Source organism: Amblyomma mixtum, chromosome 3, assembly GCF_055824585.1.
Source record: "Amblyomma mixtum isolate Tamu chromosome 3, ASM5582458v1, whole genome shotgun sequence".
Lineage (NCBI taxonomy): Eukaryota > Metazoa > Arthropoda > Arachnida > Ixodida > Ixodidae > Amblyomma > Amblyomma mixtum.
Window position 1 is genome coordinate 415,559,080 of NC_143014.1, and position 27,291 is coordinate 415,586,370.

The 27,291-nt window shown below is 45.6% G+C and overlaps 1 long non-coding RNA gene across 6 annotated transcripts in view; it reads right to left on the reverse strand.

The window, feature by feature from the left end:
• Window positions 1-258: 258 nt before the first annotated feature.
• The window catches only part of LOC149357737 (uncharacterized), a 54,850-nt gene continuing 27,817 nt past the window's right edge, over window positions 259-27,291 (reverse strand). For 3 of the 6 annotated variants that reach the window (XR_016291874.1, XR_016291873.1, XR_016291872.1), the window contains exons 2-5: window positions 26,887-27,002; window positions 25,751-26,045; window positions 2,292-2,409; window positions 259-1,740 (exon numbers count right to left, since the gene is read on the reverse strand). This is a non-coding gene — a long non-coding RNA (uncharacterized LOC149357737). Of the gene's footprint in view, window positions 1,741-2,291; window positions 2,410-20,198; window positions 20,332-25,750; window positions 26,046-26,886; window positions 27,003-27,291 lie in introns of those variants that run through there. The other 3 variants (XR_016291875.1, XR_016291871.1, XR_016291877.1) reach the window with 3 other exon arrangements.

Sequence of the window (27,291 nt, forward strand, 5' to 3'; positions counted from 1 at the left end):
ACATTTTGGGGCCATCCTGTCTTACGCTGCACTGAGGCAGGAAATAAAATGTGCATTGTGTACAAGCAGAACATGTAGGTTGGAAGAACTTTTGGGCCTGTTGGTGCATGGCTATTGCTAAGAACGAGTTGTGCATGCATGAAAGACGAACACAGGAAATACGTTGAAGACGAAAAGAGTGCAAACCGCGCTCTTTCCGTCTTCATCATATATGTGCAACTCGTTCTTAACAAGCAGAACACATTTGGAAGCACCACGTCAAGGAAATGCATTTTATTTTATTTATACTGCATCCTGCAGCGCCAAAGCATTACAGCAGGGCAGTGGGCTTCACAATGCAACAGATAACACCAGGCTATACAATACTAACAAATAAAAACAATACAAATGCAAATAGGTCTTATGGGCAGAAAGAAAAGATGAACAGCGGAATTACATCTAGATCAGTAACGAAACAAAAGTACTGCTGCTGGAACATGCCACATGCACTGGAAGCACATTCCATTCAGTGATTACCATTTAGTTAATTTTCACAGCTTATCATAGGATGAAAGCACTAGGGACAGACATTTCCTGTCTCAAGAAAAACTGCAGAACCAGAAAAAAATGAACTCCTTTGTCATGCACACTTCTAATAAATTTAAAGCCAAAAATAACGTTAAACCGCAGCAAAATTATTAACACTTAACAGCTTCCTTGTAGTATACTATGAAGCATGAAGCAAGGAAAATATACATAAATTGCTTCTGGCATGGCTACACATTCCCACATGCAGCTCGTCACACACTTCGTCTCTGCCAAGTATAAACTGAATGGTGCTGTGTCCTCCTCTTTGTTGTAGACGTTGGTACTCCTGCCAAAATCACCATTCGCCGGTGGTGTCACAATCCTGCAGTTGAATGTGGATGCATGTGTTGTGTTGTACAATGCAAGCTGTGCTTATTTTTGAAGGAAACCCTTGACAATGCCATACAGCACTCGACACCTTTACAGACACCTCACACAATTGTTGAGGAGCCTGCTGTGGCCACCCAGCCTGCTTACAAGTCGACCTGAGAGGTGAGCGAAGATGAATCTGGCAGCCGGGTTCCCCAGCACATGAGGCCCCATGGTGAGAGTAGTGCACCACTTCTGCACAAGATGCACACCATCATCTGTAAGTTAATCAAGGCTGCGCACTGAAATCTTTGAACAAGCTAGACATTGGGCTTCTGTGGTGGTTCGCCGCGCCTGTCAAAGAAGACACCAAAGGGCTCGTTAGCTATGACACCTTTATATGTTGCTGCGGATCAACACCAAAACCGCGAGGAGTGTACACAGAGGCAGGCGGTGCTCATACGGAACACGACGGCGTTCAAGTCAATGGCCCAAAGCCTGCGCGGCCACAAATGTCCAGTGCTATTCACGATTTGAGGACACGGCAGAGTTGCTAGTCCGGGCGCTGGTCTGCCCAGTGACACTGGTCAGTGGTCGCCCAAGCGAGGCGGTGGTAACGAAGGCGGCGAACCGATGTCGACGCGTCACTGAAGGATGGCCTAGGAGAGATGGCGGCCCGAAGCCGTCACATCACTGCAGCACAGCCTACTCGCACACACGGGTCTCCAGAGCCAACCCAGCCACAACCGCGGCGTTCGAACACACTCACGCGCACTCCACACTCCTCGCCGTCGTCATCTTCACCGCGCCGGCCACTGCAGCAGCGCCACCACCACAGCTTCCAAATATGTGAAATTGTTGAAGCTGCAAGTTCAACAACAGTCTAGTCTTTACATACGAATGTAGAACACACTCACTGCAAAAGCAATCATTAGTAGCAAAATGAACTGTTTCCATATTAGCTATAGGTATATGATGGCAGATTACCCAAACTGATGGGCCCAAATAATTATTAGATTCTTTTTGTACTGTAGTAAAGAAAACAACTACAAGATACATGGCAAGGGAGGGCACAAGGTTAATAATTTATAGCTACCTTGAGTCTCTTAAAGAATATGCATGCTTTTGCATTTTGCACTGATCCAAATGAGGCTGCCACGACACTGGTTAGCAAAAGAAAACCACAGCCACTGAACAACACTGCGTGTCACCCACACATATATCTGCTGTCATCTGAAAACTGCTGACATGTTTAATTTGCACTATTTTGATATGCCGGTTCTATTTACACTGTCATTTCTTGCTCAATAAAGTACAAATAAATGCAATCAGACTTCACTAGGCATATGCAATCTGACTCCATGTAAACATGTTATCCCTTCATGCCTGCCACAGCACACCTAGCACGTACTCACCAGTTTGACAATTTTCATGTGGACCGTAGAGAATGAAGCGGGATTCCACACAAATGGGTCATGGATGGATCCCACACAGATTTCTCGTATGCCGGAATCTTCACTGGCAGGAACAGACCTGTAAAAAAAAATATCACCATCAGCCTGACTACACCCACTGAAGGGCAAAGGCCTCTCATGTCTCTCCTATTAACGCTGTCCTTTGCCAGCTGCAGCCACCGTATCCGCACAATAATCTCATCTGCCCCATGCTACGCTTGTCTTCTCTTGGAATCCACTCAATTACCTTTAAGAGGGCTCACCAGCTACAAGGCAACTCAGATTTGAACTTTTTCTGTTGATAGATGGCAGCACCTGAGTACCCCAAAAAGGAGGTAAGTTCTATTCCCCCTCCAGGTGTGTAAACTACACCGCGACACGAAAGTATTCGTTCTTCCACATAAAAAAAGTAGAGCCCAGAACTTTCTGTAGGCATGCGGCCAAAGTTCCGGGGACCGAAGCACAAAAAAGTTTACCCCTCTCAAGCCATTGAGCAAAGAAGGATGTGGGGGTCAGACAATGAACCATTTCCCAGTAACCCACCAATTTAGCGTTTCCGATTTGGGTTGCCTAAGCTCCCCTCCGTTTTTTCTGCGAAAATTCTTTTACAATGGTAGGGTGGGGTTACTGGTTTCACCTGAGCAGACAGGTGTGGTCGGTTCAATTGGCGGAAGAGAGGCTTGTTGCATTCGCAGGAGATTACCCGGAAAAGGTTCCATTGTGTTGAACACCTATGTAGTCAGTCTCCAAATAAAAGGAAAGAAAGGAGCTCCTAGCACAAGGCCTTATGACTGGTTTTCTTCCCTTTCCCATCTAGCCTTCCTTACATAGCTACAGAAGCATGTCCTCGATTGTAGTGACAGCCTATGCCTAGTCTCGTACGAGCCTTCCCAGCACTGAACACCCATCTTCCGCTTCTCAGCACCAACCAAGCACCAAGCAAATCAAAGTTGGATGAAACTTAAAAAGGACGAGAAGTGTGGTTTGCAAAAGCACCGAGAGCGTCCTGTAGCTATGCATGGTGACTGAACGCAAACTTTGGCATTGCATAAGCGAGTCCTTGCTTAGCTCTGTTTACATGAACCAATAACGTCAGGTTGAGTCGGGCGTCGGGCTGAGCGAAGTCAACCCAACTCGACCAACGCGTGTTTACATGAACTCGATTTTAGCTAGTCGAGACCAGTTCATCAGCAGCGACACCAAGCACCGAGCACCGCATTGTGAGCGAGCAGTGGTAGCATCCAAGATTGAGGCACACCACCGCTGCTTCGGAGGTGCGACGGCGCAAGTGAAAAACAAGTTTGCATTTATCCTCTCCCTTCTGTTTTTTCGGCTCGACAGCGTTTACAAGCATATCGGGGCAGGGAGGAGTTGAGTCAACCTACCCCTTGTGGCGGAGTTTACTGGTCCTGACCCCTTGACTCCGAACAAGACTAAGCGCGTTTCCATGCACCCAGTAACCGGTTTTTGACCGGATAACTCGACTCACGTGCATTTTGGTGCGAACAATGCCTGTGTGTGCTGCGGGGGGGGGGGGGGAGGGGTGAGGTGCTTTTGGGTGTGGCCTTGCATCCCGCTTCCGTTTCGCACCACAAGCTCGAGAAAAAAAGAAAAGCAGAAATCCTTTTGAAATACAGACAAAGCAAGAAAAAAAGGAAAGAAATGAGGTTCGTCCAGGTTCTAAGGAAAAAGTGTGCACACAAACACAGACAAGCAAGAAGTTGGTGGTAGAGTGCAGTAGCAACAAAATATTTTGTCGCCAGGAGGAGCCACGTCGCACTAGTAAAATTTTAACGTGAAATTCAAATCCCCGCAGAAAATACACAACTTTCAGAGCCTGTAAAACCCAAACACTAGGTTCGATATGGATAAAAATTGCGGCTTAACAATCAAGAAAGAAAAAGCGAGGAAATGTTGCAGACGAAATTTTGATATTTGGCTTAGTTTTTTCCTGAGATGACATGAAAGTTCGACATATCTAAAAGCACCATTTTTCTGGAACTTTGCATCTAATTGGTAAAAAAATGAAACTGAAACAATAAAATCTGCCGGCAACATTTCCTCTATTCACAAAACAATAAAATGCTGCTACAAACCTCATGAAAATCGAGCCATGTTTAGACACGGTATAGCTTCTGAAAGTTCCCATGTATTTCCTATGGACACTGCCACTGGTGAACCCTGTTAAGGACCAGCGGTTGTCTTGCCTTTGGATTACATGCCCTGCCCAAGCCCATTTATTCCTCTTGGTTTCGACTAGGATGTCATTATCCTGCATTTGTTCTCTCACCCACTCTGCCCTCTTCCGATTTCTTAGCGTTACACCTACCATTTTTCTTTCCACAGCTCGCTGCATTGTCCTGAACTTAAGCTGAACCCTCTTCACTACCCTCCTCGTTTCTGACCCATAGGTAGGTACCGGTAAGATACAGCTGTTGTATACTTTTCTCTTGAGAGATACTGGTAAACTACCACGCACTATCTGAGAAAACCTGCCAGATAAGCTCCACCCCATCCTTATTCTTCAAGTTTATTTCTCTCTCATGATCTGGATCAGCAGCGTTTCAGCCGAAGAACGCAGCTTGCTGCAAGCAAAGAAAGCATTTTGCCATTAAGCCCCCCTGCACCGCAGGAATGCAGCTGAGAATGTCATGCGTGAATGCTCAGTGAAGAGAAGAAAATGAGAGAGAAATGTGCCCCACTGAGGATGCTGCCTCTCTGGTGGCTGCCCAAGAGTTTCACAGAATACGGTAAATGTGTGTGCTGTGATGTTCAATGCATGCACGTGTGTGTGCATGCATATGTGTGTCGCGTTTGTGTGCTGGCAAAGTGGCGATATTTTTGCAGCCCATGGTGTTGATGTTTGTGATATATTGGTGTTCGTCGCTGATTTCAGTGGCATGTTCATGTTGTTGCTTTCAACTGTTTCCATAGCGCAAGCTACTAAAGAGCGGATTTTAGTTCTCAGCCTCGGTGGCTACACTGGCGCTCGCAAATTTTTTTATGTATGTGTTCAGATTGCATTTAGCACCGCGATTTTCATACACTGCAACGAGATGAATGCTGCAAATGACATACAGAGGGCCAAGCAGCTAATTGGGAACTGGCTGTCAGCAAAATGCTGCAAGAGAGATGTAGACGCTGTTTGCAAGGTTTTAGGAGATGCAGGTGTAGTATTTTATTGTACTCTGTTATTGTGATCGTGCGAGCGACAATGCAACTACTTACATTTTTTCTTGGTTTTGCTGATGCAAGTAGCTTCCTTGTAAAGGCAGTGGGGAAGCACTGAAGCTTGCCACACCGTGGAATTTTGTGTCCTCTCCCTCCACTCTTTATGGTCTTACAAAACAATTAGCATTTGGTGGTATGGTGCATGGCAGTGCAGAAAACAACGTACGCTGATCAGTAACAATGAGCCTTTTTTTCAAGAGCTATGATGCTTGATCTCCAGGAAGTACCATGACTGCTTGGTTGTCACGGCTGTTTGTGCAACACAGGTATTCAAGAAGGAAGACAAACATTATCATGACTGGTTTGGTTTATGGGGTTTAACATCCCAAAGCGACTCAGGCTATGAGAGATGCTGTAGAGAAGGGCTCCGGAAATTTCGACCACCTGGGGTTTTTTAACATGCACTGACATCGCACAGTACACGAGCCTCTAGAATTTCTCCTCCAAAGAAATTCAACCGCTGCGGCCGGGATCGTACCCGCGTCTTTCGGGTCAGCAGCCAAGCACCATAACCACTGTATCACCGCGGCGGCTTATCATGATTGATTGAAATTGATAGCCTCATTGAGTACCACTACTGTGTATTTCTCAACATGCTCCAGAAGATGTCGCACCTACGTGATAATCATTTGTGGACTTGCACACCTGTGTATTCAACATTTGTGCCTTTGAATGACACAGTTTAAGGGAGGTCGCTCTTTATGACTAGTATGTGCTGATCTGTGGGGAGTTAATGAGAAGAAGTACTTGCATCTGGGCTTGTTGGTGCGTATTCATGAAAGACATGAGAGTGCAAAATGGCAACATGGACGCGTAAGGGAACAGAACGAGCGAACAGAACAGAACATGAGGTGCAAAGCTGGCATGCATGGCATTTCCTTAGAGCGGATGCTAAGCACTGGGAAGCGATACCCTCTTAACAGTCATAAAATGGTTCAAATGAAAAGGCAACAAATCTTTCTCTGCACTTGGACAGTATTGCCAGCAAACGTGTGAAGGCTGAAAGGTTAGGGTGAGATCTAAAAACTGTAATTGGTTATTACTGCTATGCAGTTTGTGAGTGAAGGTGAGGCCCATGTTGTTCCGACCAAACGTACCTAAAACATCAGCTACTGCTTCGTCAAAACTAAAATTGCTATCTGCCAAAAGGACCAGGTAATCGTCTACATATCTAAAAATGTGGACTATACAACCCATGTCAAGTGCTTCACTCAAGGAGCGGTCAATTACAGATAAAACATATTACAAAGTACCGGGGCGACAGATGAGCCAATACAAATGCCCTTTTTTTGTAGATACGTTTGGTGATTAAAGTCAATAAAGTGGCCTTGAGATAAAACTCAAGTAATGACATGGAGGTGTCCACATACAAACCGGTAGCGTTATGAAAAGCCGTGGCTCCACTTCTATCTATGCATTTATGCACTGCAGAAAAAAGAAGATTTGGAACCAAGTAGAAAAGATCTTCTACATCAATTGAAAAACCAGACCTTATGTGCCTATTAGTCTGAAGGAAGGCTATCACATCATCAGAGTTCATAGTTGCAAAGGGGTCCTCTACTTACAGAGTTTTCAGGTGCTTGAGCAAAAATTGACTGATCTGCCATTGCCAAGTTCCCTTTTCGCTTACTATAGTCCGGAAAGGTAATTCCCGCTTGTGTGTTTTCGCGGCAAAAAAAGCGTAAGGCTGTTCTTGTGAGAGAGAGCAAGACAGAAATGAACGGAAAGGCAGGGAGGTTAACCAGGCGATGCCCAGTAGGCTACCCTACACTTGGTGAGAAAAACAAAGGGAAATAAAAGAAAAAGAGCAGCAATGAAATCAGTTTTCCAAGTGTCCAGCAACCACTATGTCACGGGGATAGAGGGCGCACACTGAAAACTTAAAGATTATAGACGGGAATACAACCTCGAGTTCCTTAAGAATCTGAGGAGCGCTTTCACCGCTTTCCTTTGTGAGGAAGGTTGTGTCCAAGGCCTCAGAACATTGAGCTCTATTAGAGGACGTGAGTCCAAGTGTCTTGTCAGATTTATTGATGGCCCTGGCTAGTTGATGCAGTTGCAGTTCCTCACAAAATGACACTGCATCTTTTTTCATTTGCGCAGTTTTCACTTTCACGGACCTGAAATTCTTCTTCACTGCTTCTATTGCCTTTTTGATGTAATAACCAGACGGTATTACTATAACACCGCCTTCTTTGTCTGCCTGCACGAGCTGCAGATCATTCGCTCTAAAAACACTGCCGACGATTACATTACTTCCTAATGTGAAATTTGAGTGCAGCTCATCAGCTGTTCCAGCTTTTCAACAGATTGAGGCAAAGAATTTGAGCAAGACATGAATGTACAATTACAGACAACTTATTTTTCCCACATATTCCTTCTGCAAGAAACACTTCACTAACAGTTCTTGATTGTCACAAAGGAAGCTTTGTGGATGGAGAAATAGATGGATATATGCTCGACTTACTGCACCAATGCCTGGTTCTCAAAGATGAAGTCTGCGCAAGTATTTTGCGAGGTTGTCACAGCTGTGGGAGCCGTTACGAGCAAGAGAGGAACGGGATGTTCTCCCGCATAAGTGTTAAGAAATTCCCGCTTGTTTTTATATCTATATTAAAGTCGCCACCCACCCTGGCAGGTGGCAGCATTTCTGGCACAACGTTGTCAATGCCAAAGCATGCAGCACATGTCACTACCACCATGTAGCTTAAAGCACGATTGAGGTGTCCACTGTTCCATGAGGGCAGTTATGCGCCTTCCCTCTGATTCAGGTGTCCACTGAGATGAGTGAGACAGATACTGCTCATTTCCTTTCCTCAAAAACCAATTTACAAATTTTACCCTCTGCTTTCCAAGCCCTCGCTCTATTGGTTTCACAGCTGTGGGAGACAGATACTGCGCATTTCTTTTTCTCAAAATTTGTTCACTGAAGCTTAAACGGCGGTTCGGGTGGTCATTGCCCTTCTTATATAGACTCGCTCCACGTCTGTCTGTTCTTCGAGCAAAGGCAGGCGTGCACATATGCACAGTGTCGGCTGTGCAGTCTCCTTCTGCGTGGCAGCGCGTGTTCATTGGTCAGAGGTCAGGAGTGGCTTCGAGGAGCATCTGAAACTTTCTGTCGTGGTGCTGCCACTGGCGCGCGAGTGAAGAGGTGGAGGGCATCTCTTAGCGCACGCAAAGCTACGCCCTCTCCGTCAACACCAGGCAGAAACGACTCAGACAGTCTAGAACAATCGATGGCAACACCCACGCGCACTGCGTTGGCGAGCGGTGAGAGAAGGGGCAGCCACACACGCAAGGCTAGTCACTCTTCAGGAGTTCCTTCTCTCCCGTTTTACAACGCACGCCGGTGAGAGCCGTCCACGCGGCGCTGTTTTTTTTTTCTTTCTTGCTAAGGAGGGGAGGATCTTGTGCTTTTACCCTCTCCTGGTTACAAAGGACAACGGCGATGCCGCGAAATGCAGAAATGGGTGCCTAAGAGCTGCGCTCTAAAACGAAACAACCTTCGCCATGGGATCAGCTCGATAGCTGGGAGGATTTGGATCCCTGACTGACCTGGACACTGACTGAACAGGTCTGTCAGGGATCCAAAACCTCCCAGCTATCGAGCTGATCCCACGGCAAAGGTCGTTTCGTTTTTTAGAGCGAATGATCTGCAGCTCGTCCAGGCAGACAAAGAAGGCAGTTTTGTTATAATACCGTCCAGTTATTACATCGAAAAGGCAATAGAGGCAGTGAAGAAGAATTCCAGGTGCATGAAAGTGAAAAGGAACTGCAACTGCATCAACTAGCCAGGGCCATCAACAAATCTGAAAAGAACAGCCTTTCGGTTTTTTTCGCCGCGAAAACACACAAGCGGGAAATACCTTTCCGGACTATAGTAAGCGAAAAGGAAACATGGCAACGGCAAATCAGACAATTCTTGCTCAAGCATCTGAAGACTCTCGAAGTAGAGGACCCCTTCACAACTAAGAACTCTGATGACGTGATGGCCTTCCTTCAGACCAATAGGAACATAAGGTCTGGTTATTCAATTGATGCAGATCTTTTCTACTCTGTTCCACATCGACATCTCTTTTCTGCAGTGTATAACTGCATAGATAGAAGTGGGCCCACGCCTTTTCAAAACGCTACCAGTTTGAATGTGGATACCTTCATGTTATTACATGTGTTTTATCTCAAGGTCACTTTTAATGATTTTAATGACCAAACGTATCTACAAAAAAAGGGCATTTGTATTGGCTCATGTGTCGCCCCGGTACTTTGTAATACAGTCGAACCCGGATATATCGAACCCGCATATTTCGAATTATTGGCTATATCGAACACACAGATTACCCCCTTGAAAATACTATGTAAAAGTATAGGACAGTTGCGTTGTATATCGAATTCCATTTTCGCCGGACATTGGATATATCGAACGCCGCGCCGCACCGCGCCGCGCCCCTGGAAGGTGCGCTTTCCCCAAAGACATTCCTGTCCGGTCCTCAGCCGCCTCAGCGGAGAACATTTCCGCAGTCAGCAGGCGCAGGGCCCTTTTTTTTTTTTGTTCCCCGTTTTTGCGCCCCACCGGCGCGAGCTTTCCCACTCCTCCTCTCCTCCTGTACCGCCGGCGTGTGCTCCGTCAAGGTCATTGGAGATCAGCGAAGAGAGAGCGCCGCATGGAGACGCGCGGCGACCACGCTTCTTGGGGAAAGAGAGAGAGAGAAAACGGTCGCTCGTGGGCACATCGTGGGTCTGGGGAAAAGAGAGAGCTCAGAAAAAAAAAAAAAAACGAAGCCCAGAGCGCCGATCTTTCTCCCTGCTCTTTCTTTTCCCTCTGTCGTTCCTTCGCAGCCGGGTTGACTGCCGCTCGCATAGGCTTCGCTCTTATCGCTCCATCTGCGCCTCGCGTGTTTTTTTTTGTGTGTGTGCCTGTGTTTCAACGCGCGACGTGAAGCAGGCCCCAGTAGCCAACTGTTTTGGCAAGGCAGGCCTTGAAGTGGCCGGAGATTAATGTCCGGAAGATTTAGATGACGATGAGTGCTTGGACGACGCGTTTCGCGACTTGTCCAATTTTCTCGGCGCTGTTCCGTCCGAAGTGACTGTCGAGGACTTTAACGCTGACAGCGAAGTTCAAGCGGTAGGCGCACAAATTTGCAAGACACACATTCCACAGCAAATCCGTAGTCCTTGCGGCTTCACGAGTAAAGCCGCAAGGACTACGGATTTGCTGTGGAATGTATGTCTTGCAAATTTGTGCGCCTTGAGGAAAGCACAAGTGCGGAAGAAATCCGCAGCTAACAAAGTGACCTGCATCGGTGAGTGTTCCGTGCCTGAAAAGGTCGAAGCAGTGCTAAGCCAAGGCCCAAAGTTTTGTGTCCGGCGTTCGTCCTGTCTCGTCTACCTTCGTCCGTGTCTTTTTAGCCGCTGGAATGTATCACAATAGTACTACCAACCAACTAGCCCAACTTTCTACGCTTAATGACATACTTTCTAGTACAATGGGCCCTGTGATTCCTCGTTTTTTGTGTGTGAATCCTTCTTCGACGCTGGTCAATCTTCTAGCCGTGACCACTTGTCGTGCAAGGGAACTCACATTTGCTCTTGACCACCACCTCGTTCTACCTGGCGTCAATTCGCTCTTCACACCGTGCTTTCCATCTGCGCGGCATGCTAGAAGGATGATGAAGATTCTGCGTTCCGAGCTGTGGAGACAGATCAGGCATCTGCAAAACCAACTGCGCAGCTTCACCACTTCGCACATGTCTGGCCAGAATGGTGAACCGCTTTTCCGGACGCTTACTCGTGAAGCTGCAAGGACTACGGATTTGCTGTGGAATGTGTGTCTTGCAAATTTGTGCGCCTTGAGGAAAGCACAAGTGCGGAAGAAATCCGCAGCTAACAAAGTGACCTGCATCGGTGAGTGTTCCTTGCCTGAAAAGGTCGAAGCAGTGCTAAGCCAAGGCCCAAAGTTTTGTGTCCGGCGTTCGTCCTGTCTCGTCTACCTTCGTCCGTGTCTTTTTAGCCGCTGGAATGTATCACAATAATTTGTTATGATCGGGAGTGCAGTTTTAGCCTATATCTGTATATCGAATTTTCGCTATATCGAACTATTTTCCGATCCCCTTCGAATTCGATGTATCCGGGTTCGACTGTATGTTTTATCTGTAATTGACCGCCCCTTGAGTGAAGCACTTGACATGGGTTGTATAGTCCACTTTTTTAGATATGTAGACGATTACCTGGTCCTTTTGGCAGATAGCAATTTTAGTTTAGACGAAGCAGTAGCTGACGCTTTAGGTACGTTTGGTTGGAACAACATGGGCCTCACCTTCACTCACAAACTGCCCAGCAGTAATAACCAATTACAGTTTTTAGATCTCACCCTAACCTTTCACCCTCTACACGTTTGCTGACAATACTGTCTATGTGCAAAGAAAGATTTTCTTTCGAACCATTCTAAGACTGTTAAGAAGGCTATCGCTTCCCAGTGCTTAGCATCTGCACTAAAAAAGTCTTTCCACCATGCCATGCATGCCTGCTTTGCATCTCAGGTGTCCAGGCTGCAGAAAGCACGCTTCCCGGCTTCCCTGGTTCTCTCCGTGACGCAGTCCTTGCTGAAAAAGCTGAATGGCAGCAAGGAAAAGAATCGACCTCAAGAAAAAAAAGCTGGCAAGGCTGGAAGTTGTACCTTACGTACTAACCACACCTCTCATAACCTCAAGAAGGTGGCCAATAAGTACGGCATCGATGCGGTATTTTCACTGCCGCGAAAACTTGCCGGATTGTGTTCACGCATTGGGAGAAAAAGTGCAAGAGTACACCACCAGACACCGAACGCCATATGTTGGCTGCAAGAAAGGAGTAGTATACGAGTTCCCGCTTACATGCGGCAAGGTGTACGTTGGACAGACCGGACGGTGTCTTAATGAGCGCCTGCTTGAACACAAGAATCCATTAAACAATAAAGACCATCTTCCAGACCACTGCCAAGCCTGCTCGAAAGAGAAGTGTATATAGCCTGCAAGCTTCGACTATCGGATTGTAAAGTGCTATTGAAAAGCCGTGATAGGACAGAACATGAGCTCGTGAAAGCCTTCTATATAAAAAAGGAAAGTGATAATTGCATCAGTGACACGTCAGTAGTTCTTCGCCAGAGCGAAATGCTGTTTCTTGATGCATATCTGTGAATGTTTGTTAACTGCGATTAAGAACATGGATAAGGGCAGAGGCTATATAAACGTTCTTCTTTGAATAAATCCTGTTGAAAGTACAGCGCTCGCCCTGTTCCCTTACTCGTCTGTGTGGCAATTTTGCACTCTCATGTCCTAATGGGAAAGTTGTGGAACATTACACAGTGTTTTTCATAATTTGTGTTCTAAGAGTTCGATGCCTTTGTCCCTTGGATTGCTGAGACGAGGACATAGAAAGTTTTCACACGGCCTCCTTGTTTTCTTGCTGAAATGTGTGCATAGAGTTCTGGACAGCTTGTTTCAGAGTGCATGTTGTAATGTTGCCTGATTTTCTAGTGGACTTTGTCTTTATGTTGACTGCATGCATAGGTACGGATAGAGAGAGAAGCTTTTTCTTGAGAGGCACAGAATTTAGTCAGCATGGAAACACTGTTGGCAGACTACTCTGCTTTGGGGAGCAGTGTTTTGAGAGTCAGTTACAAAAAGAAGGGTGCAGAAAATGTGAAAACAAAATTTAAAGCTAATAAAATACTACAGTCATTGCATAACATGTGCAAGAAAGGATCATGAGTAATATAATTTACAGTTAATCAACCAGTACAATGTCCTACAGATGGGCAGAGATAAAGCGAATACTTATCAAGAGGTATGCCAAAATGTTTCACATTGTCATTTTGAGCACTGTCCTACAAGTAAGTAAACAAAATTTCAAAGGTGTGATGCTGCTACGCAGAGCAGGCAGTTCATTGTAAGCAATACTTGTACAAGAGTCTCCATATCATGCTTGTAATACAGAATCGTCTGCATAAGCTGAAATGTTGCACACTTTCAAACGAACTACAGTTGTTGAAGAATGGGCTGATTGACCAAGGACTATTCAAAGCGGTTTGAAAATTGGTTGGATTGATATTAATCGAAATACCTGCAGTCGCATCATCCTTGAGGGGACTGGCTGGTTGTCACAGATATATTATTCTGCTTGCTATTTCATGTTCATACCTTCTCTGCTGAAAGCTGAAGTGTTGTCTTTATGCTGCTGGTTAATATACAGCAAAGATCATCATCATCATCAACCTCACTACTCCCACTGCAGGGCAAAGGCCTCTCCCATGTCTCTCCAATTAACCCTGTCCTTCGCAAGTTGCGGCCACCGTATCCCCACAAACTTCTTAATCTCATCCGCCCACCTAACTTTCTACCACCCCCTGCTACGTTTGCCTTCTCTTGGAATCCACCCCGTTACCATTAACCATTTGAAGGTTTTTGCCATATATGTACGGCGGCGGTTTTCTGTCCCGCAAGGTCTTTGCCGTACGGGTACGGTTTCGATCTTCCGTTTGAAATTTTGCGCCAAAAGAACAATGCGTCCTCACTGGGGGGTGCTGCCACCTCTTAGGACTTACAAGAAGTGTTTGAATTTTGTGCTGCCTTCTTACGGAGATAAGCAGAACTTATGTCTAGCTTTAGCGCAGCGGCACAGACTGCGCTTTCGCCGCGTGATCGCAACGGAGTCGCGCGAAATTTGAGTTTTCTTTTTGTCAGCACTATCTTGCAGGGGCTGCCGAAGTTGATTTCTATCTTTATTGGCGCTGCTCTTAGCTTGCTTATCACCGTTGTTCGCGAGGTATTGTCGCTCTCTGCGGCAAAGCGCCTACGCGGTTTTGATTCCACCGCGGGATCACAACGGAGTCGCGCGAAACATGTTTTCTCTTTTTGGGCACTCTCTTGCAGAGGCGGCGGAAGTTGATTTCTATCTTTATTGGTGCTGCTCTTAGCTTGTTTATCACCGTCGCTCGTGAAATTCTATTGAACATTTTCCAGTTGTGAGTGTGATGCTGTCACCAAAGTACTGTTCCTAAGTTTTTTTTAACTATTTATCTCGATTATATACATTTTGTAGATTCAAGATCCGCAATAAAGTAATTTGACCACCTGGGATAGTTTTCTTCAAAATAATTCGACCCTCAAAGGGTTAAGGACCACCGGTTATCTTGCCTTTGCATTACACGTCCTGCCCAAGCCCATTTTTTCCCCTTCATTTTGACTAGGATGTCATTAACCTGCATTTATTCCCTCACCCACTTCACCTGCATCCGATCTCTTAACATTACACTTATCATTTGTCTTTCCATAGCTCACTGCGTTGTCCTAAACTTAAGCTGAGCCTTCTTTGTTAGCCTCCACATTTCTGCTCCATAGGTGAGTGCCAGTAAGAGACAGCTGTTGTAGACTTTTCTCTTGAGGAATATTGGCAAATTGCCATTCATGATCTGACAGAACCTGCCATATGTGCTTCACCCTATTTTTATTCTTTTAGCTGTTTCCCTCTCATGACCTCAACCCCTACATATATCCTTCATTGATTACGAGAAAGCATTTGACTCAGTGGAAACTTCAGCTGTCATGTAGGCATTGCAGAATCAAGGTGTAGAGGAGTTTTATGTGAAAATATAGGATGATATTTATAACGATTGCATAGCTACCATAGCGCTCCACAACGTCAGCACTAAAATTCCAATATGGAAAGGTGTCAGGCAGGGAGACACTATCTCACCAATCTATTCACTGCCTGTTTACAGAAGGTATTCCAAAGCCTGAAATGGGAACAGTTGGGGATAAGAGTTAATAGAGAATACCTAAGTAATTTGCAATCCGCCGATGACATTGCTTTGCTAAGTCACTCAGGACATGAAAAGCAAAGCATGATCAATGAGTTAGACAGACAGAGCATAACGGTGGGGTTAAAAATTAACATGCAGAAAACCAAAGTAATGTTCAACAGTCTAGCAAGGGAACAACAGTTCGCAATTCGTAGCGAGATGCTGGAAGTAGTAAGAGAATATGTCTATCTAGGGCAGGTAGTGACCACAGCAAAGATTAGGCCAGCAATAAAGCATACTGGTCATGTCTGATACATCAATTTGGCTAAGAATCACCGATACTGCACAGTAGTTGAGAGGTAAAATATGAAAGTTAACAAGCAGGAGTTTCATCTTGCACACAATTTGGCCATGCACACTTTGCTGTGCTGGTCTAAAGTTTTTTTGTCTCATTAAGACATTGTAGCTTGAAAGTGTACTAGAACATAGCTCATTTTCTTCAACACATATGAAGTTTACTTTTTCATCTCTTCCTGTATCAATCCTTGCGAATGTAGTGATGTTAAGAAAAAAGAAAGGTAACAAGATTTGAACAGCAGTGCTTCTATGAATGACAACACTGAAAGCTTTTGTTCAGAGCACGCTACGCATTGCCTTGTCAAAGAATGGCTTGTGTGCCATTCACATGTGCAGTGCAATGTTGTGCTAATTACTGGTACATAACGCTTTTTGGCTTGGATCACTTCAGTGATGTGCTTGCAGTACATATGCAAACCGCCTTCAATTTTTTTTACCCATTCAGCAACATTGCTTAACACTTGTATCTATACTTCAAGCACAATGTTGTGGCAAGGGCACCTACTAGAGCACTGCACGGGCCTCAATCTCAGGCCTGAACCCGGCCCAAGCCCGAGACCTGAAGCCCGAGCCCGGCCCGGCCCGTGAGTCCCGGAGTGAAACCCAGCCCGGCCCATTTCACAGTAACGCTTGAAGTATACTGCTCACTCTGAGCAAGTAGACTGCTACTACACCGATAAGGAACTGGCCGACAAAGGTTCTGAAACTGCAGTTTGGCTTGAATAAAGTTGGTTCTTTTTAACCCAGAAGGAAGTCATTAAGAGTAGTGCTTGCCAGGCCCGTCTTTTGGACAGTGATCTCGTGTAGGTGGGCAAATTTAAACTCTGAACTTCCGAGAGCCAAATAAAAAGGGCTGCATACGCGCGTAATAGACTACTTTGCATTCCCCCATGATTCTAATCAGTTACATTTTGCCTCCGCAATGTATAAACATTAAAGCTGCCTAGCAAGCAATGGGATGAGATTTTTTTAGTGAACACGATCTCACAGGTTAAACTCATAGCTGAACTGGTCGCCTTTCAGCAGAAACAAAAAGAAAAAAAAGCTTGAGTATTTCCCGGTATGTGTTTCATGACTATAATTAAGCGTCCTATACTAATATGTTCTTCCCGATTACATTTATAATAGTGCACAGGTATGTTTTAAGATGACGAACAATCAATGGCCAATTAAGACCGGCTGAATTTTGCTCTTACTGGTGGAGCAGAAGATAACGCGCGAGCCACGTGATAACTTACAGTGCAAAACACTTGTCATGACAACCAGGCTGAAGAAGCGAGGAGAGATAGATGTGGTTATGAGATGAGATTTACAAACTCTCGCGAGCTTTTGTGGCTATTTCATTTAGGAGACGTTCCAGTCAGCAGATCAAAAAGAAAACCAAACGCACTTTGGTTTGTGAATTTTCTCACGAGAAAAATATATCTATAAAATAAAAGCTATGTTTTTGGGGCTTAAGGGCCCAAGGGCAGTCAGGCTGTGAGAGAAACCGAAGCAGAGGGCTCCGGATCATTTCGACCACGTGGAATTTTTCAACGAGCAATGATACTACAAAGTGTACATGTCTGCCATGTTTGCAGTCTCAACAGAAATGCGGCCGCCGAGGCTAGGAGCAAACCTTGGTTCCCTGGCTCAGTAATCACGCGCCTTGACCACTAGGCCACCACGGCATGGAAATAAGCAAATAATTGTCAATGAATAAAGCTTAGGTTTTTCTCAGCGCGTACTATAACCCACAGCTCATCCGTATCGCTGCTCCAATGCCGCAGGTGTGTACTTCACTCTGCAATAGTGAATGAATAGTCGGACCCCAGCTGTTTCTGTATGAACCCAAGCGCGACTTGGTCCGCAGCTTTAAGCCCGGCCTGGCAAAACAAATCATGTCCCGGCCCGGCCGGGCCTGGGCTTTTGGGCCGGCCTGAGCCTGTGCAGTGCACTAGCACCTACTACTGCGTGCGACAAAATAGGAGGCTTTCCTGTAGGCACTTATGACTGTGCACAGATGAGGGAAGCTTAAACTGAGTGAGGCTGCTATGAAGGCCGATGACTCTGAGAATGCAAAGCAAAGGTGGCACTGCTGGCATTTTGCAGTATCAAATTATAGTGAATGCTTCGCTACTGAGCCCCTTAGAGCAGAAACTGCAGTACATAAGTCACCGATCGATGCCTCCTAAAATTTTAGCAGTTCTATCAATATGCCGTGTGTGTGTCCCCATCCTGTACTCCTTTGTGTACATTGTTTTTCTGTATCCACATTGATGCACCACGTGGCTATGTGCCTTCTGTCAAACAGTGAGTGTTAATTAAATTACAGCTTTAATGTTTTTATTCCTTGTGTGTGACTGATTACTTTGTGTTGCTGTGTAGGTGGTACTGCATTCAGAACCACGTCATTCAGCATGGTGTTTTCTGTGCACCATGTCAGCTTCCAGCATTTTGCCACATCTGCTTGGTAGCTGGAAACAAGTTGCAAACAGTGACTGCAGTGTTGTGCAAACAACACGATAACTAGCACATGATATGCAGCCTACCATTTCATGCTCATTATTCTCAGTCATTGTTGGTAAAAAATTCATTCATTCAGCTTCTGAGTAGAACTCTTGATTTCATATGTGCCTTTCATATCCAGCTACGAATAGCCACTGCAACTGTGGCTTGTTTGCAAGAAGTTTCTTCAACATGGAGTGTGAGAGGATACAGTTGCGACCATTGGTATTTACCTTTAACGACTTAATTGGCACGAATCCCCTCTGAGGAATAGCCCTCAGGCAGTTTGTTGTATGTGTGGAGACTTGAAAAATAACGGTGTCCTTGGGAGCGCCTCAGAGGACAGCAGCAGAATTAGTTTTGAGGAAAGGAAATCACGCAGTAACTGTCACACATTTCTCGGTGCACACCCTAACTGCACCGCAAGGGAAGAAGTAAAGGAGGGAGTGAAAGAGGGAAGAGGTGCCACAGTGGAGGTCTCTGGATTAATTTTGACCACCTGGGGATATTTAACGTGCACTGACAGCACACAGCATTGGACGCTTTTTTGCATTTCGCCGGCAGAAAGGAACACGTGTGCCCGGGCATTATCAGTGATCACTTGTTATTCAGTAAATGTCAAAGAAATGAGCTGCATAGAAAAAATTTTATCTTCCAGGACATCCAGCTGCCACAACCTGTCACCCCATATAAGAGAATGAAGAGCAAGGGTAGCAATTTTTTTTAATTGCCACGTAGGGAGCACCTGCAACAGCAAAGCCCTGTTCTGAAGTCATGAATGAGGGGAGCTGTGGCTTCACTTCAGCTGATGACATTGCGAATGTCAGGGCAGCACACACTAAACACGCAGTGCTGACACCAACAGCACCGCAGCTGCCACAATATTTACCAGTGGGCCAGGCAGAAGAGCCGCAGTTCAAACAGCACGGCATTAGTGGGAGTGTTGCAAAGGTGACCGGCTGATTGTGACTGCCCCTGTGCAGCCCAGTCCTTGGACCCTGACATGAGTGCCGTGGATAGCACACACATTACCAGGAAAGCCTCCAATCATGCCAGGCTCCTCCTCTGGGGACGAGCAGGTGTAAGCAAGACACAGGTAGTTCAGTAATTGTTATACATTTACGTAGCTCTGGATGGGAAACATACATGTGGCAGTACGTACATGTTAAAACTGCAACAGTATGTATATTCAAGCAAAATTCTGGAGACGCTTAAGTAGCCTTAAGAGTGTAATGCGATAGCATTGCTAACTATGTGGTACGTGGTAGTCGTATGAAGGTTCGAGACTATAGCGCATAAAGCTCATTAGACACACACTATTAAAAAAAACGGAATAAAGAAAGGAGGCAATGCCTGTCCCAGTATAGCTATTACAGGCTTAAAGCAATTGAAAATAAATGTACAGGGACTAAAAAAAGTCTACCCAAAATGAAATTTGAAATGAATCTATAAAGAAGCTCCTAAACTATTGCACTTAACGAATGGTCCTCAGTGGCTGAAGGGCAGGTCAACCATTTTTCCGCACTTCCGATTCAACCATTTTTGTTTCAGTGCAATTGGTTTTACTTCTTCAGAAGCACTAGGTAACGATTGTGGGATAACGTCCTGACCCTGAATAGCAATGAGGAATTGTGTAGAGATGTCATGTAAGGGTGCGATCAAAATTTGTACCGCAGTAGGAACAAAAACGACGTACCACTGAAATGCGAGTTAGTGCCCTTACATGTATGCAATCTCAAGTGACGTAATGAGTTTCACCGCTGCAATAATGGCGTCTCGTTCATAACTGGCCTTCCGCGGACAAGGTGCCTCACCTCACGGCAGACTTGCACGCTGTTGGAGGCTTTACCAGCATTATGGACACCATCGACGGCACTAGCGTCTGGATCCAAGCCCCAGAGCTACATGAGGAGGCGTATATAAATTGCCACTTCTACCATTCCATCAATGCGCAGCTTGTGATGGACAGCAAACACCAGATCCTCAACGTGGTCGCCAAGTGGCTGAGAGGTACTCACGACATGCAAGTGGCCACCAACAGCAGCCTTGCCTAGTGCTTCAAGTCGGGAGCCTACACCGGTACTCTGCTTGGCGACAGCGGGTACCCATGCAGGCCATGGCTCATGACGCCCTTTCAGAGTCCTGAAATGCCTGCGAAAAGGCGGTACAATGCAGCACACAGGATCACCAGGGTTGTGGTTGAAAGGTTTGTGCACAGCTTTCTACGTTCACGATTGCCCGCTTTCTTGGCCACTGACCATGAGCATGGCTCCGTGTCATTGGCAGAACGTGGCAGTTACAAATGCTATTTTGAATTTATACTGAATGAAATCGGCTGTCGTATATGTACTTACTACAAAACATTCCGTACAACATTCCACTGGTTATGTTTATAAAGTGCATGCCACACAGTTTTAATTCAGTGCACATTACTGCAGACATTACTGTTTTGTGCGAGATAGAAAGCAGTTAATTTAGGACACCACAGACCTCGTGAAGTGTCAATGGGGCTTTATTCTAACATCGCAAGCCACATTCTGCATTCCTGCCCATAATTAATGCGCCCAGTAAACCCTGCGTGTGGAGTCGATGCAACTGAAATCACTTGATTTGTGCTCATTAGCATCATAACAGAAGGAGCAGTCAAGAGCTCAGTCACCTTGCTTTTTTTTGGCTGCATCATAGGCCAGTTAAAGTGGCACTTCCCTTGCATGCATACAGAGCAAGCATGATGCCAGACTGCGTAGCGACAAACACAGTTGCATGCTGTGTGCTCCACAACGTGGCCAAGGTGTACGCAAGCAGCATTGACAAGAACCGGGAAGTGCCAGACGAGGTGCCCTTCCTTCCATATCCACACCGTCGCGATGGATTTGCTGTACGCACTGTCTCGTGCAGCACCGTTTCTCCCACTGTAAGTACAAGCATGTGCAATACAATCATGGCAAAACTAGTCGCACGATTTAAACGTTTCCAGCGGCTGATGTCGAACGCTACGTCCAGTGTGAGTGGCTCATTCGTTGACATTTTAAGGCGGAAGCCTTTAATGCCTCATCGTTGTAAGCAGGAGTTGTTGACAGAAATGTCACGCTCTTTAATTGGTTGAAATGGTCATGACGTCACAAGCGCGAATTTCAAATGCGGCAAATTTTACTTTGGCTAGAACCATGCAACCAATTAAAGGGATGGTATAGTGATGCTCCAAGTAAGTGGGACTGAGGTAGTCCCACTTATTTCAATTAACCGATTAACCTAATTAACCTTTCTAGTCAGACCAGAAAGATAAATAAAACCAGGTAGGAAATTTCTCGAGTTGCAGAATTGAACTAGGGTCTCCGGAATGCGAGACAAGCACGCTAACCACTCCGCCATGCCAGCACGATGGTTTGGAATGAACAAAGGCGCGTCTAGTGAATACGGAGTCTTCGTTCACTCCCATCTTCCTCCCTTCCCTTACGGCGAGGTTCAGGTGTCCACCGAGATATGCGAGACAGCTACATTTCCTTTCCTCAAAAACCAATTTAACGACGAGCAAGGCATAGAGCCGAACAGGCGATGGCGTTCTGTGGACTCCCTGGCAGTATTGCATGACGCTGTCGCGTTCCACTCTTAGAGGCGAAGCTTAACATCTTAACCACACATCAGTGACACAAGCAGCAACATCGCGCTTAAGGCTTCCGCTTCACCATACTTTAGGTCAACAAAGTGACCCCTCAATTTTTTCGTTTTGTGATGTGGCCTTCGTTTATTGACCTCTTGAAAGCCAAAGAGCGTGCAATGAAATATTTGCTTTGCAGTCATTTAACAACGTAGTCCATACACAACACGAAAACAGGCAACACACACTGTATTTAATCGATTCTAAGCACCCCCTTTTTTTCATGATCGCGATGCGCAAAGAGAGGGGGGGTGCTTAGATTCGAAAAATCTAAAATGACACCCCCCCCCCTGGGCCCCTCTTTTTGCGGCGAAATCTCGATGATACGGGCGCGAGAAAAACATTTTATTTAGCAAACATTCAAAAGAAAAATAGCTTCAGACAGTGAACCCACCGCTTGTATCTGCTATTCGTCATTCTCACTGCCACTCGAGCCCGTCACACCGCTTGAGGAGCCACTCTCAGTATCCCACAGCAGGTCGTCTTCTGTTCCATCGAAGTTATTTCTACCTTTATCTCGATATGTCGGCCCTTGCGCGGTCCCATTAACTTCTTGCGTGTCACGGCGTCTTTGAAAATCTTATCCCGCTGTTTCCTCCGCCTGAAGATGCACGCCCGGTCCGCGCCGAATTCCGTAGCGGTACTGTGGTTGCCATTATCTTTGGCGAACTTGACCACAGTTCGCTTGAACTTCAAGCTGTAGGCAGCCCTTTTTGCACTCATCCCGACTTGCGTTAGGCACGTTAGGCGTTAGGGCTGTCAAGCAACTGACACTAGACAAAGCAACGCACGCCCTCAATGCCCGCAAAACCTGCCGAGCGCCGCCGATACCAGGCCCATGTGACAACAGGCTGACCGACCAGACACTACTCAAAAATAAATAAATAAATACTACTACTGACAGAGTTATCGCAGTCGCTTTCGGCGGTTTGTTGGTTAGTTTTTTTTTTGCATTCCGTGCCACCATCTGTCTTGTAGTGTCGGAACGCAGCAACACAAAAAGTGCCGTGGACGCCACGTAGACCGCGCCACCTCGGGACTCCAACTACACAGGCTCGACGAAAGAGTGCGCAAGTGTGCTTGGCGGCCTTGGCAACACAATCTTCCTCGCAAAAAGGGGGTGCTTAGATTCGCATGCAAACTTTTTTTCTAAATTTTCTTACTAAAATAGGGGGGTGCTTAGAATCGCGAAAATACAGTATGTAACCAATGCTTATTCTAATCATAGATACTCAGGTTACACGAGTGCATAAATAGGTTTCCATTTGTTCTTTACAAGCCTTTGTCCATTTCAACCTCTTCCTTGAAGTCCTCCCATGTATTGGGTGCCTTTGGCACAACTGCCATGACCTGGAGGTCATTCGTGCACTCATCAGTTGTCTGATTGCTGTTGCAGTCTGTGGTCAACAGGTCAGCTATCACTAGCTCTCAGCCTGTTTTATACATGACAGCTGGTGTATACAGCTGCATGTCTAGAAGCAGCCTTCGCAGTCTTGAAAGTGCTTTGCTTATTCTATTTTTGGCGATGCTTTCAATGAGTTTGTGGTTAGTCTGTATGGTCATTGGTCTCTCTCTCTCTCTCTCTCACACACACACACACACACACACACACACACACACACACACACACACACGCACACGCACGCAGACTATATGATATATGACTATATGATAGCCAGTGCTCTTTTCAGTTTGGACTGCTGCTGGGTCTCAGTTATTGAGGCTGAGGCATAAGCGCTGGGCTCTCCTTGTAGCAGAACCACTTTGAAGCCTTACAACTGGCGTCGACTGAAAGTGTCATAGCCACACTGACGTTGTAGCATGCCAGCGTTTGTGCAGTTTTCAGGGCTTTCTTGATTCTGGTCAGTGCCTTGCTCTGCTCGTGTCCACAGGTACTCGACATCCTTGGTTATGAGTGTTCTTGCGTTGTGCTTTCTGCTGGGTTCGGCATTAATTTCTGGAGGTACTGGATCCTACCTAGTAGCCTCGGTAGTTAAGATTTGTTGCCTGGTTCTCCAAGCTGGTCAATAGCAGCTACTGTTTCTTCGTCAATCTTGAGCCCATCTGAAGTTATTTCATGCCCTAGAAACTTGGCACCTGGTCCGTGACCTTTTCTGTGTATTTTTGAAGTTGTAGACTGCTGCATACACAAGAATGTCATCCACCGAGCTGACAGTATTGGGAGTGCCTTCGAGGATTCTGGCAATAACTTGCTGAAACACCTTAGATGCTGTAGCAATTCCAAATGGCACTCTCATAAAGTAGTAGTACATAATTCATGGTGTACTGGACGCTAGGTACTGCTTCGTGTGATCCGACAACTTCAATTTGCCAGAATCCTTTCTTTAAGTCTAATAGGGTAAACCGCCTGGCCCCTTTGATGCGTGCAATGATTTCTTCCTGTGCCTTTAGTGAATAATTTCTTAGTACCACTTTGTTCACTTCTGGATCAATGCACATTCTTAGCTTACCTTGTTGTTTGACCACAACCATTTCACTGCTGAACGGTGTTGGCTCCTCAATTTTTTCAACGATTGCCTTTTGTTTCATGACTATAAGGTCTTTCTTGACTTCATCCATCAGAGCACAAGGGATCCTTCTTGTGTATTTGCTTACTAAACTTGTGCTAGGTTTTTTTTATGTCCCCATTGCATTAAAAACATCTGATGCATCGAATGCCTTGGAAGATATCTTCCTTCGTACTTGCTTTGACTGCATGCAATCTCTTTAACAGATTAAGTAACTTGCAGGTATTCTGTCTTAGCGCTGGCGTGACATTAGCATCGACAACAAGAAATTTCGGCTTAGTTGGTTGACCGCTTACTTCAGAGGTTTCTCCGCCTTCACTCAACACTTCCATCTTATGGTTGCTGAATATTGAAATTCTTTTGACAGTGGATAAATATATATGAAGTCCCATTTCTTGCACTTTTTTTCAGTGGTAGTACATTTCACTGTGCACCTGTGTCCAGCTTCGCGGTGGCTGTGGCACATCAAGCATTGTGGGCTTCAACTTCATGTCCTATGCATTGTTTTTTTTAATAGGATGTGGGTCTGCTGCAAGGCGCTGCCCAAGCCACTGTCTTAGCCAGCAGTGAGACGCATGTGAGTTCGTTCATTAAAACAGACATTAAATTGCATTGTCACAATGCAAAAACTGATAGCGACATTCATAATTGTTACCAAAAATGGATCAACAATTAACAGTGAACATGCTTGAAGAAAATAGATACAGAAAGGCACCATTAGTATGATGATTAAAATTTATTTACTCATGCAAACCCTAATTTCGAGTCATAACTAAGACAAGAAATTAAAAGTGTGTTCTCATATAAATACAGTACAACAGAAAGAAATGTGTACACAAATTTCAGTACTCAATACGGGGTAAAAGAAATGGCAGAATACTAAGAAATATTCACACATCAATGTGCAAGGTGGCATGATACACTATGGCACATTGTATACCAGTGTGTAAGACAACACCACTTCACTGCACTACTATGCTACTGCTATTGATACTTCACACAACTATTTACACTATATTTACACATATTCACACATTCCCTCTTTTTTTGCTGTTGGTGTCGTGCTCTAGCGTTTTGAGCTCCAAAGGCCGGCACCTCCCCTCAAGGTCCAGCACCTTTTCCTCTGAGCACTCCACCTCTTTATGTGCGTACAGCAAATTCTTGGTACCAGCAGCAACATAACCAAGTTGATGTGCTAAGGCAGCATATTTGCCAAGTGTATCAGCAGCAGCTTGCGTCACCTTGGCTGTTGCTTCTGCTACTCAAGTTGCTGTAGCCAGATCGGCCTCAGCACCCCTTGGTCTCTTTTTCAAGGTGGCTGCCTTGAGTTCAATGTTTTGACGATTCAACTAGAAGACTTACTGCATTTATAGTGCGTGCTTACATGACCGTGACTGGTGCGAAGAGGCTGGCCGCTCCCTGTTGTCATGTGTGGACTGTGACAGCTGCTCCTTGCTTTTTGGCGACTCCAGCTGCCCCACGGGTGAATGTTCAGGCAGCAGCTGCACTGTTCTCGTAAGTCACCACGTCAATGTCCTTCAACGTGAACAACACTTCGGCAGGGTCGGCCTCGCTACGATGCTCCAAGTACACATCAGTGGAGCTGCTCACTGGGAGGTTCACCTCTGAGGCCTGGTAAGCGACTCTTGTGCTGGCTCTAAAGCTTGTGTAGCATCACTCTGCAAAGGCACGCGGCACTGATGAGTCACTTGTACCGAGTTAACAGCAGGCTGTGTCGTGCAAGATACCTCTGCAGTTGCACCCACAGCAGTGCTTTGATTGAGACTTGACTGCTCGTGTGATCACATCCACGTTTCATGCTATTTCTACCCGTTTCTGCGTGTAGACACTTTTTATTGCCATAAAACATTTGAAATGAGCATTTCAAAATGCCCTCAAAGGCATTGCAGACCGGCTCAAGTGCCATCTGATGCTGCATGTTGCATGAGCACAATGAAAGGCTGTGGCAGCAAAGTACAGCCATGTGCTACTTGCTTTGGCTTTATGCCCATCATTGTGTTTCGCGCTGCGCTTTTGTCAAGGGACACTGAAGAAAATTGATGCTCATCTTCAGTAATCCTTCAACTGCTGGACGATGACACACATGGCACTAACGCTGAAAACTGAGCTTTTTTTTGCATCTGAAAAAGCAGTAAAAACAGCATCAGCAGGTGCTGCCACCACTGGTCCTTCTTGTAAGCATACTGCTGCGGCATGTCGAGACAGTTTGTAGACAGAGGTTCCCAAGCTTGAGCTACACTGTCATTCACATAGAAGCAGTCATTACGAACTCATGTTTTTTTGTACTGACGTCACAAGTTTGCTTTCAGTGTTAAAGAGAGCGATGAATTTTTAATTTGATTTTTCTTGGCGATTACTGCAATTTTTACACAAAACAACCCACATACAGCTTCAAAAAGATGCAAAACCAATTTTTAGTAAGAAATGTTGCACACAGTTGTGCTCAGTATCCCTTGAAGTTGTATGATGACATAGTGCATAGATAAAACCTTTACTTACACTGTTAAATTGATGCCGGCAGGGATGTCTTCAAGCACCCATGGGGTTGTCCTCGCCAAGCCCTTTGTGGACAGCTTTCAGCACAGCATCCAGCTCATTTTCGTTGCGGCCAGCACCTATGTTCAGATATTTATGAAGTTCATGCGATTTTTTTCTCGACAGCAAATGTCATGTAGTCAAATTATGCATTACAAAACTAATCACAGAGCCATACAACTTTGAGATGGCACATCCCAGTAAGGGTGCTTTCGTGGCTGTACTGCTTGCAATAGATGCACTAGCAAAATATGAAGACCAGTTTATACACTGTTCACATAGGCAGCTGAGATACTATTGCTGTATCAGGATGACCCTTGCTTTGCAGTTGTTTACATTGATGTGCAAGATCCTTCATCCGTACTGACA